Here is a 7,479-nt window from a genome sequence, read left to right on the forward strand (position 1 = left end):
TAAAATTTTATCATATTATTATAAAAAATGTCATTAAATTTATCAACTTCTATAATACTAAAATAATTATTTTATAAAATTAATAAAATAATATCATTATAATATAAAATAATATATTTTAACATACGATAAACATTTATATATATATATATATATATACTTCACACATCTAAACATTCAACCGAACATAAGAGATCTTTTACACTATACTTATATATATAGAATATATGAGGTCCAATATAAGCAGCAAAGGATCAAGTAAACTAAAAGATTATTAGAAGTTGGCGCTGATAGAACAAGTCTTCAACTCGACATCTTCGATGGGCAGCCTATCCTTAGGGAAGGGACACTCGATTTCCTTTTGAGGCAACAAACCACATGGTTCGGGGCTCACACGGTTGGTAACTCCCTGAATCTCGGTACAGTTCCATTGCACTTCTTTTGGCTTGGCGGTCAGTTTGATGTCGACGTTTGAAATGCAGATATCGGTGAAAGGATGTCTTCCGATTCCATCCAGTTGTGCCGAGAGGGTGACATTATCTGCCACAATGTCCCTGTAATTGATTCCTTCGATTACGGGGAATGCATTCGGGTCGAACTGGTCGCCCAGATGCGATCCATAATCACCTGTCATCCAGAACACGTACTTCATTGTATTCAATGTCATGTTTCTAACATAAATGTTTTTAACATAAGCTCCTCTTCCCCCTCCAGTTTTGATCCTCACACCTGATTCTGTATTAATCGCTTTAATGTCTTCGGCTCTTACGTCTTCGATCCCACCGGACATTTCACTCCCGAGAGCGATGGCGGCGCTGCTAGGAGAAATGCAGGTGAACCTTCTGATCACTAGTTGCTTGGTTGGCATGTTGAATTTGATACCGTATTCGTCCCAACCACTTTTAACGGCGATGCAGTCATCTCCGGAGACGACAAAACTGTCATCTATTCGGGTGTTCATACACGAATCTAGAATAAAACAAATAACAGCATCAAAGGCTCATATCAACTATTGACAGAACTGTGCTGAGTGCAAAAAAAAAAACAAACCTGGGTCTATTCCATCTGTATTAGGAGAATCAACTGGTGCAGAACAGTCGAGTGTTGGATGATTATATCACTACAAAATTCAGCATTCAATCAAATATGATGTTTTGATTTCATGGGGATAATTAAGTGTTTATTAGAGACTAAACCAACCTGCTGTATACGGGATGAACATTCCATGACGGCGAGTTAACCAACGTTAGATTCGTTATCTGAACCTGTTTCGAATACATGATCTCAATCATGTAGGGTCTTGTTACAGTCATTTTGTTCTCCTTGAACTGCTTCCACCAGTAGGCACCTTGGCCATCAATGGTGCCGTTATTACCTTGCGTTACAAGCCATGTAATCTCCCCCATTTAGTTCAATCGATTTGATTTGATTCGATTCGACTCAACATGTATCGATATTTAAGGTTAGATAGTGTTTTGGTTACCTGTAATGACAACATCTGTGAGGTTGGTGCCGAAAATAAGACTGCTGAGCCTTCCACCAGGGGCATCTCTTCCCAGCCCGTATGATGGCAGAAGAGCAACATGAGGCCACTCTGATTCATCCTGTTTGTTGTTTTCAAAGATTAATCCCAAAACTCTAATTTGTCATTGTTAGTCCTTTTACTTTTAAATTTTGATTTTGATGCAAACATTAGCTATTAAATTTGATATGTCAAATTCTATTATTAGCCTTTATATCATGAGTAAGTTGTATATTTAATTTTTATTCTCCGGAAATATTATTTTTTATCTATATAACTTAATTAATTTAACCTTATATCGTATGAGTGAGGACAGTAAGATCATGAAACAATGGCCTAAAATTATGGTCATCGGGTAGTTGGTAGTTTATCTAAAGTTCGGTGTTCCACTCACACACTTTTGTATAGGATGTTAGGTAGCAATGGTCTAACATGTTTTGACTAACAGAATTGGCCGATAATTTTATGACCTAACCGAAAGCAAATATGTACAGCGTCATATGTAATAGTTCATGTGCATAAGTCAGAAACTTCAAGAAGTAGTCGGTATTTTTAAACCAGAAACCAGCAATTTCGTCAAAGGCTAGGAAGAAAAGTGAACAACTAGAAAAATTGAAGGTGAAATGTCAGCAGTTGGTAGTAGAAACCATGCAGGCTCATATTACCCATATAAATTGGTACGTAAGATTTTATATTAAGATAACGAATTTATAAAATTTTAAGAGTTAATATATTTTTAATTGTAATACAAAAAAATATTTCAAATATATAAAAAATTTAAAATTGTAAGGGAGGACGATTGTCTCCACCGTTTTTCCTCTTGTTCATCCCTGCATTTTAACTTTCAGTGTAATCTGATATTTGAGAGAATTTAAAATATTACGCCAGATTTTATAGTAAATTTGATAATAAAAAAATAAATCCATTCAAATATATGAGTTGAGTTTTGCTCCACGATTAAATTTAGACCAATTCGTTTTCTTATCTTGTATGAAATTATTTTCTTTTCACATATATTATATAATTTATATCACATAAAAATTAATTCTTCAATAATATACAAAAGAAAAATAGCACATATGAGTGTGATCAATAACTATTTTTTGTAATGAGAATTGATTTGTTAAAGTAATTTTATTTGTAAAAGTTAAATTATCAAATTATTATAAGCGAAATAATAAGAAATTTGTGAAAAAGTCTGAGGACATATGTTCAAATTTATTTAAATATTTATAAAATAATGAAAATATAAAAAAATGTTTCGAAAATGTTCATTATATTTGAAATAAGGATAAATAATATCAAACATTACAAATTATGTTAACTTGTAGGGATGGCAAACGAGTATAAATTCGTGGATTCTGCACCGTACCCGCTCCAATTGTGGTAGGATGGGTATAATTTTAGTGGGTAGTGGGCGGGTGTGGATTTAAGAAGTATTACCCATCGCGGGTAGTGGGCGGGTGATGGGTTTGAGACCTTACCCGCCCCGCATCTGCCTCACATCCGCCCGCCCACTAAATACCCATTAAATTTTGGACCATTATAAATTTAGGTATAATTTTAGAGACAAATTTATAAATCTTAATATTGTATAAGATATAACTTATAATCCTTGGTTTATTTTATTATATTTCTTAATTGACATGTTTGTTTTATGTTTGTTGCTTATGTATAACTTAAGGTTGCTGTCAGACGGGTTTAGTCGGGTACGTCTCTATTTGGGTAGTGGGTGTAGGGATGGATTTGAGAATGTACCCGCGTGGGCAGGTGTGGATTTGAAAAATTTTACCCATCATGGGTGGTGGGCGGATGGTGAATTTGAAAATATTATGTGGGTATGGGGATAGGGGATAGGGGATAGGGGATAGGGTATTCGCACCCGACCTGCCCGTTTGCCATCCCTATTAACTTGTATATGTTTAATTATTTTATAAAACTAAAAGGTACTCACAAATATTAGGTGTTAAATTAAAAATAATATAATTTTTATAAAAGTAGTGAGAGTGGATCTAAAATAAAATATAATTAATTAACTAATATTATATATGAAGGAAACTAATATTATATATGAACTAGAATTAGGTCAGACTAATGAGCACTTCTACTGGGAGTTTATTTTAGGATGAAACGTTAATCGTAGCAAAGTCCAGAGTTGAGTGAGCGAGAAATTGAAGGATGGAAATTGTACCTGAGATCCAAGAATAACAGCATCTTTATGGACAAAAAGCGTAAAATGGCTGGTGAGATTGAAGCTCCCAGTTAGCCACTTCCCCGGCGGCACAATAAGCTGTGCGCCACCGTCCGCCGCAACTTGGCTGAGATTCGTAATCGCAGCTTTGAAAGCTTCGTGTTGGAAGTTTTTCCATCGCCGATCCCGCCAAATTCCGTCAAAATCGCGCTGTGTTTGCGACAATTTAGCGCCGAAAACGTGATGCTATTCGTCACAAGCCCCACGGCTCCACATTCTACTACGTTTGATCTCAGTAATTCCCATAAATAAATGGCCGAGATGAATTTCTCAAACACCTAAAGAAATCAAGAAAACATCAATGTTTTCTGAAAAAAGGAACTTACGGAAGTGCAAAATCGTAAGGAGATACATTACCCTGGATTTTCGTGAAAACTCCATTGATGAAATGCGAGGTATAAACTTGATAATGTGAAAATATTGTGAGAAAAAAAGGATTCACGAGAAAATCATTGTTTCTTTGTGAGAACTGATTTTGTAACGTTAATTTGAAAAGGACGACGTGAATAACCTCCTTTTAGTTAATATTTATGATGGACGGTGATATCATGGTTTGCATGGCTAACGGTTCCCGTTTTGATTTGATTACTTTTCTTACAGCCGTGGGATCTAAAAACAATGTAATTAAATGCATCAAGAAGTAGGGGTTGTGTCGGAACCGTCTTTCGGGTGAACCCGAAATTAGGCTTCAACTTGAATAAAACGGATTAGAATCGTCACCGATCATTTATTTTAAAACAAATGGATTGTTCGGATACCTTATTTCTTACATGATTCGCGTCTTACCAAAGATGTGTCAGATTCGGGAGTCGGTTACCGTCAAGGAAGGATTAACACCCTTGAATTGCCTTTTCGGTACTACATAATTTATAGTTGTCTTTAATTAAGAAAATTGAAAGTTAAAAAATAAAAATATAACATTTGATCATGATTACTTACCTCTGGTATATTTAAAAATGTACCCTTAAAAAATCAAGAAACATGTTATATTAGAAAAAATGAAAATAAATAAGATAGAGAAAATAAGAAAAACAAATGAAATAAAGAAAAGGAAATAAAAAGATAAAAAAATAAATAAAATAAAAATAAAGAAAAGAAATTAATAGATGCAATAAAGAAGATAATAATAATAACAGTGCAAGATAAAAATATACATAAAAAAGAAAAGAAAAAAAGGAAAAATAAGTAAGTAAATAAAGTAAATAAATAAATATGCCTATGAGTAAAATGTTAAGAAAAAAATATAGAATAATATATATATATATATAATAATAAGGACACGAAAAAATAATAATAGTAAAATAATAATAATAATAATAATAATAATAATAACTGTATAATATAATGGTAATAAATAAAAACCAAAAATAGAAAAATAATAGAAAAATAATTAAATAATTAAATATATATACATATATAAAATATATAGAAAAAATAATGATATAAAAAATATATAACAAATAGAAAAAGAGTATAATAATAAAAAACGAAAAAAATGAAGAATAAAAAATAAAATAAGGGACTTAAATAAAAAAAACTAAATTGTGGCCAAATCCGAAGCCAATCGAAGGAAAAAATGTGAATCTAGGGGGAATACCGCATGCACTAAAAATCAAAGGGACTGAAGTGGGTATTAACCCCATTTGCGTTGAGGGGATTCATCGGGTCGACGAGCGGGTCAAGCGGGTCAAGCGGGCCGGTTCGGGTTCGATATAAAAGTCAAAAACCCAAAAACAAGTTTCATTTCCCCTCCCTCTCTCAAAACAGATCAAATCAGCCCCCTTGTTTTCTTTGAAATTATTCAACCTGTTCTTCATCAAACGAAGAACAAAACCTTGAAAACCCAAAAAACGGCGGTCCGCCGCCTCGCCAACCGCCATTCATTGGCGGCAGAACCAAAAAAAATCATTTTTTCCGAAATCCCTCTTCGCCCTTGTTTCGAATATCAAGATGGTTTTTCAAAAAACACCTCGTGGGAGTATAGATCTAGAAAAATTGTTTCCAACAACTCTCTTCGGGTCATCGACGAAGATTTTAAACACATAAAAGACAACATGTGAGCCAAACAAAACAAAATGTGAGTCATTTTTACCTTCTATTTCCTCTTGAAAGATTACGAAAAGCCTCGAATAACACTGCTTGTATTTCGTGGAATTTTTTGTGATTGCCGAATGTATTTCTCGAATATTTCTTGTATGAAATTTTGAATATGCTTTGTATCTTAATCGTCCCTCGAATGGGTTCGATTACATGTATTTATAATGAAAAAAAAACTATTTTTAGAATCATATTCAAAATATAGTCCTAATGCTTCTTGGTTGCTTTTGTTGTTCATTTCCCTTGCGTAGCGTTGGTGATGGCCGAGAAAACCGACGGTGGACTCGAGCTGTTGGAGAAGCGGCGCTGGACGAGAGGCTAGGGCGTGCGGTGCTCTAGGGTTTTTGGAAACCTTGATCTTTGGGTTTGGCTTAGAGCGAGTCCTAGGCGCCAACTGGGTTGGGCTGCTCAACCGGGCTTGCTACAGCTGGGTTGCATGTAGTTGGTTCTGGATTGGACCAGAGCATTCTGCTGGACCACGTGTAATATGATTTTGGGCCTGATACAAAAATAAATGTGAATATGTATCATATTGTATAATATAATTATAATAAGATAAATCAATATATAAATATATTATAGCAGTATGATCATAGTAATATTAATCGAGAATGAAATTAGGTGTCTATAGCTACCCCTCTTTGTCTTTTTTTTGTGGAACGAAAAATAGGACAAAGACAAAAGGACACAAATTTCATTCGGTGGAGTTGAAAATTGATTCTGATATTTCAATTAAGAATAACTCCCTGTCGATTTGAGTTACGAATGGCTCTTTTGTTATGAAGTCGGGTCCATCTTGAAATGATATGAAATTGAAGTTGTAGTTCGGACTTTGAATTGGAATGTGGCTTCTCATTTCCAAATTGTAATCAACTTCAGTCTTCTTCTTGGTTTAAAAACCTTGGTTTAAAAATTCGACTAGAAAATAGTTATTTGACTCCACCATATGGTTGATATGTCGTCGAGCTGAATGGAATCGAACTCGATAATTTCCGTTGACATATATTTTTTCTTGACTTAAGCTATGCTGTAAATCTAACATGCGCTTGAGCTGAGTGGAATCGAACTCGAAGATATTTGTTGACATATAACCCTTCTCGCCTTGAGTTATGTTGCAAATTGGATATGCTTATGAGTTGAATATAATCGAACTCAAAGGTCTTTAGTTGGCAGACAACCCTTCTTACCTTAAGCTATGTTGCAAATGATGTGCCTTTGAGCTGAGTGTAATCAAACTCGAAGGTCTTTGTTGACAGATAACCCTTCTAGCATTGAGTTATGCTGCAAATGATGTGCCTTTGAGCTGAGTGCAATCGAAATCGAAGGTTTTTTGTTGACAGATAACCCTTCTAGCCTTGAGTTATACTGTAAATGATGTACCTTTGAGCTGAGTGCAATCGAACTCGAAGGTCTTTTGTTGGCAGATAACCCTTTTTTCCTTGAGCTATGCTGCAAATATTGTGTCTTTGAGCTGAGTGTAATCGAACTCGAACGTCTTTTGTTGGCAGATAGCCCTTCTTGCCTTGAGCTATGTTGCAAATGATGTGCCTTTGAGCTTAGTGCAATCGAACTCGAAGGTCTTTAGCAGATAACCCTTCTTGCCTTGAGC

General features: G+C 34.6%; 1 pseudogene; it reads right to left on the reverse strand.

Moving 5' to 3' along the window:
* Positions 1 to 267: 267 nt before the first annotated feature.
* LOC120117798 lies at positions 268 to 4,271 on the reverse strand (annotated as a pseudogene).
* Positions 4,272 to 7,479: the final 3,208 nt, after the last annotated feature.

Source organism: Hibiscus syriacus, unplaced genomic scaffold (assembly GCF_006381635.1).
Source record: "Hibiscus syriacus cultivar Baekdansim isolate YM2019G1 unplaced genomic scaffold, ASM638163v2 tig00000916_pilon, whole genome shotgun sequence".
In the NCBI taxonomy this organism is placed as follows: Eukaryota; Viridiplantae; Streptophyta; class Magnoliopsida; order Malvales; family Malvaceae; genus Hibiscus; species Hibiscus syriacus.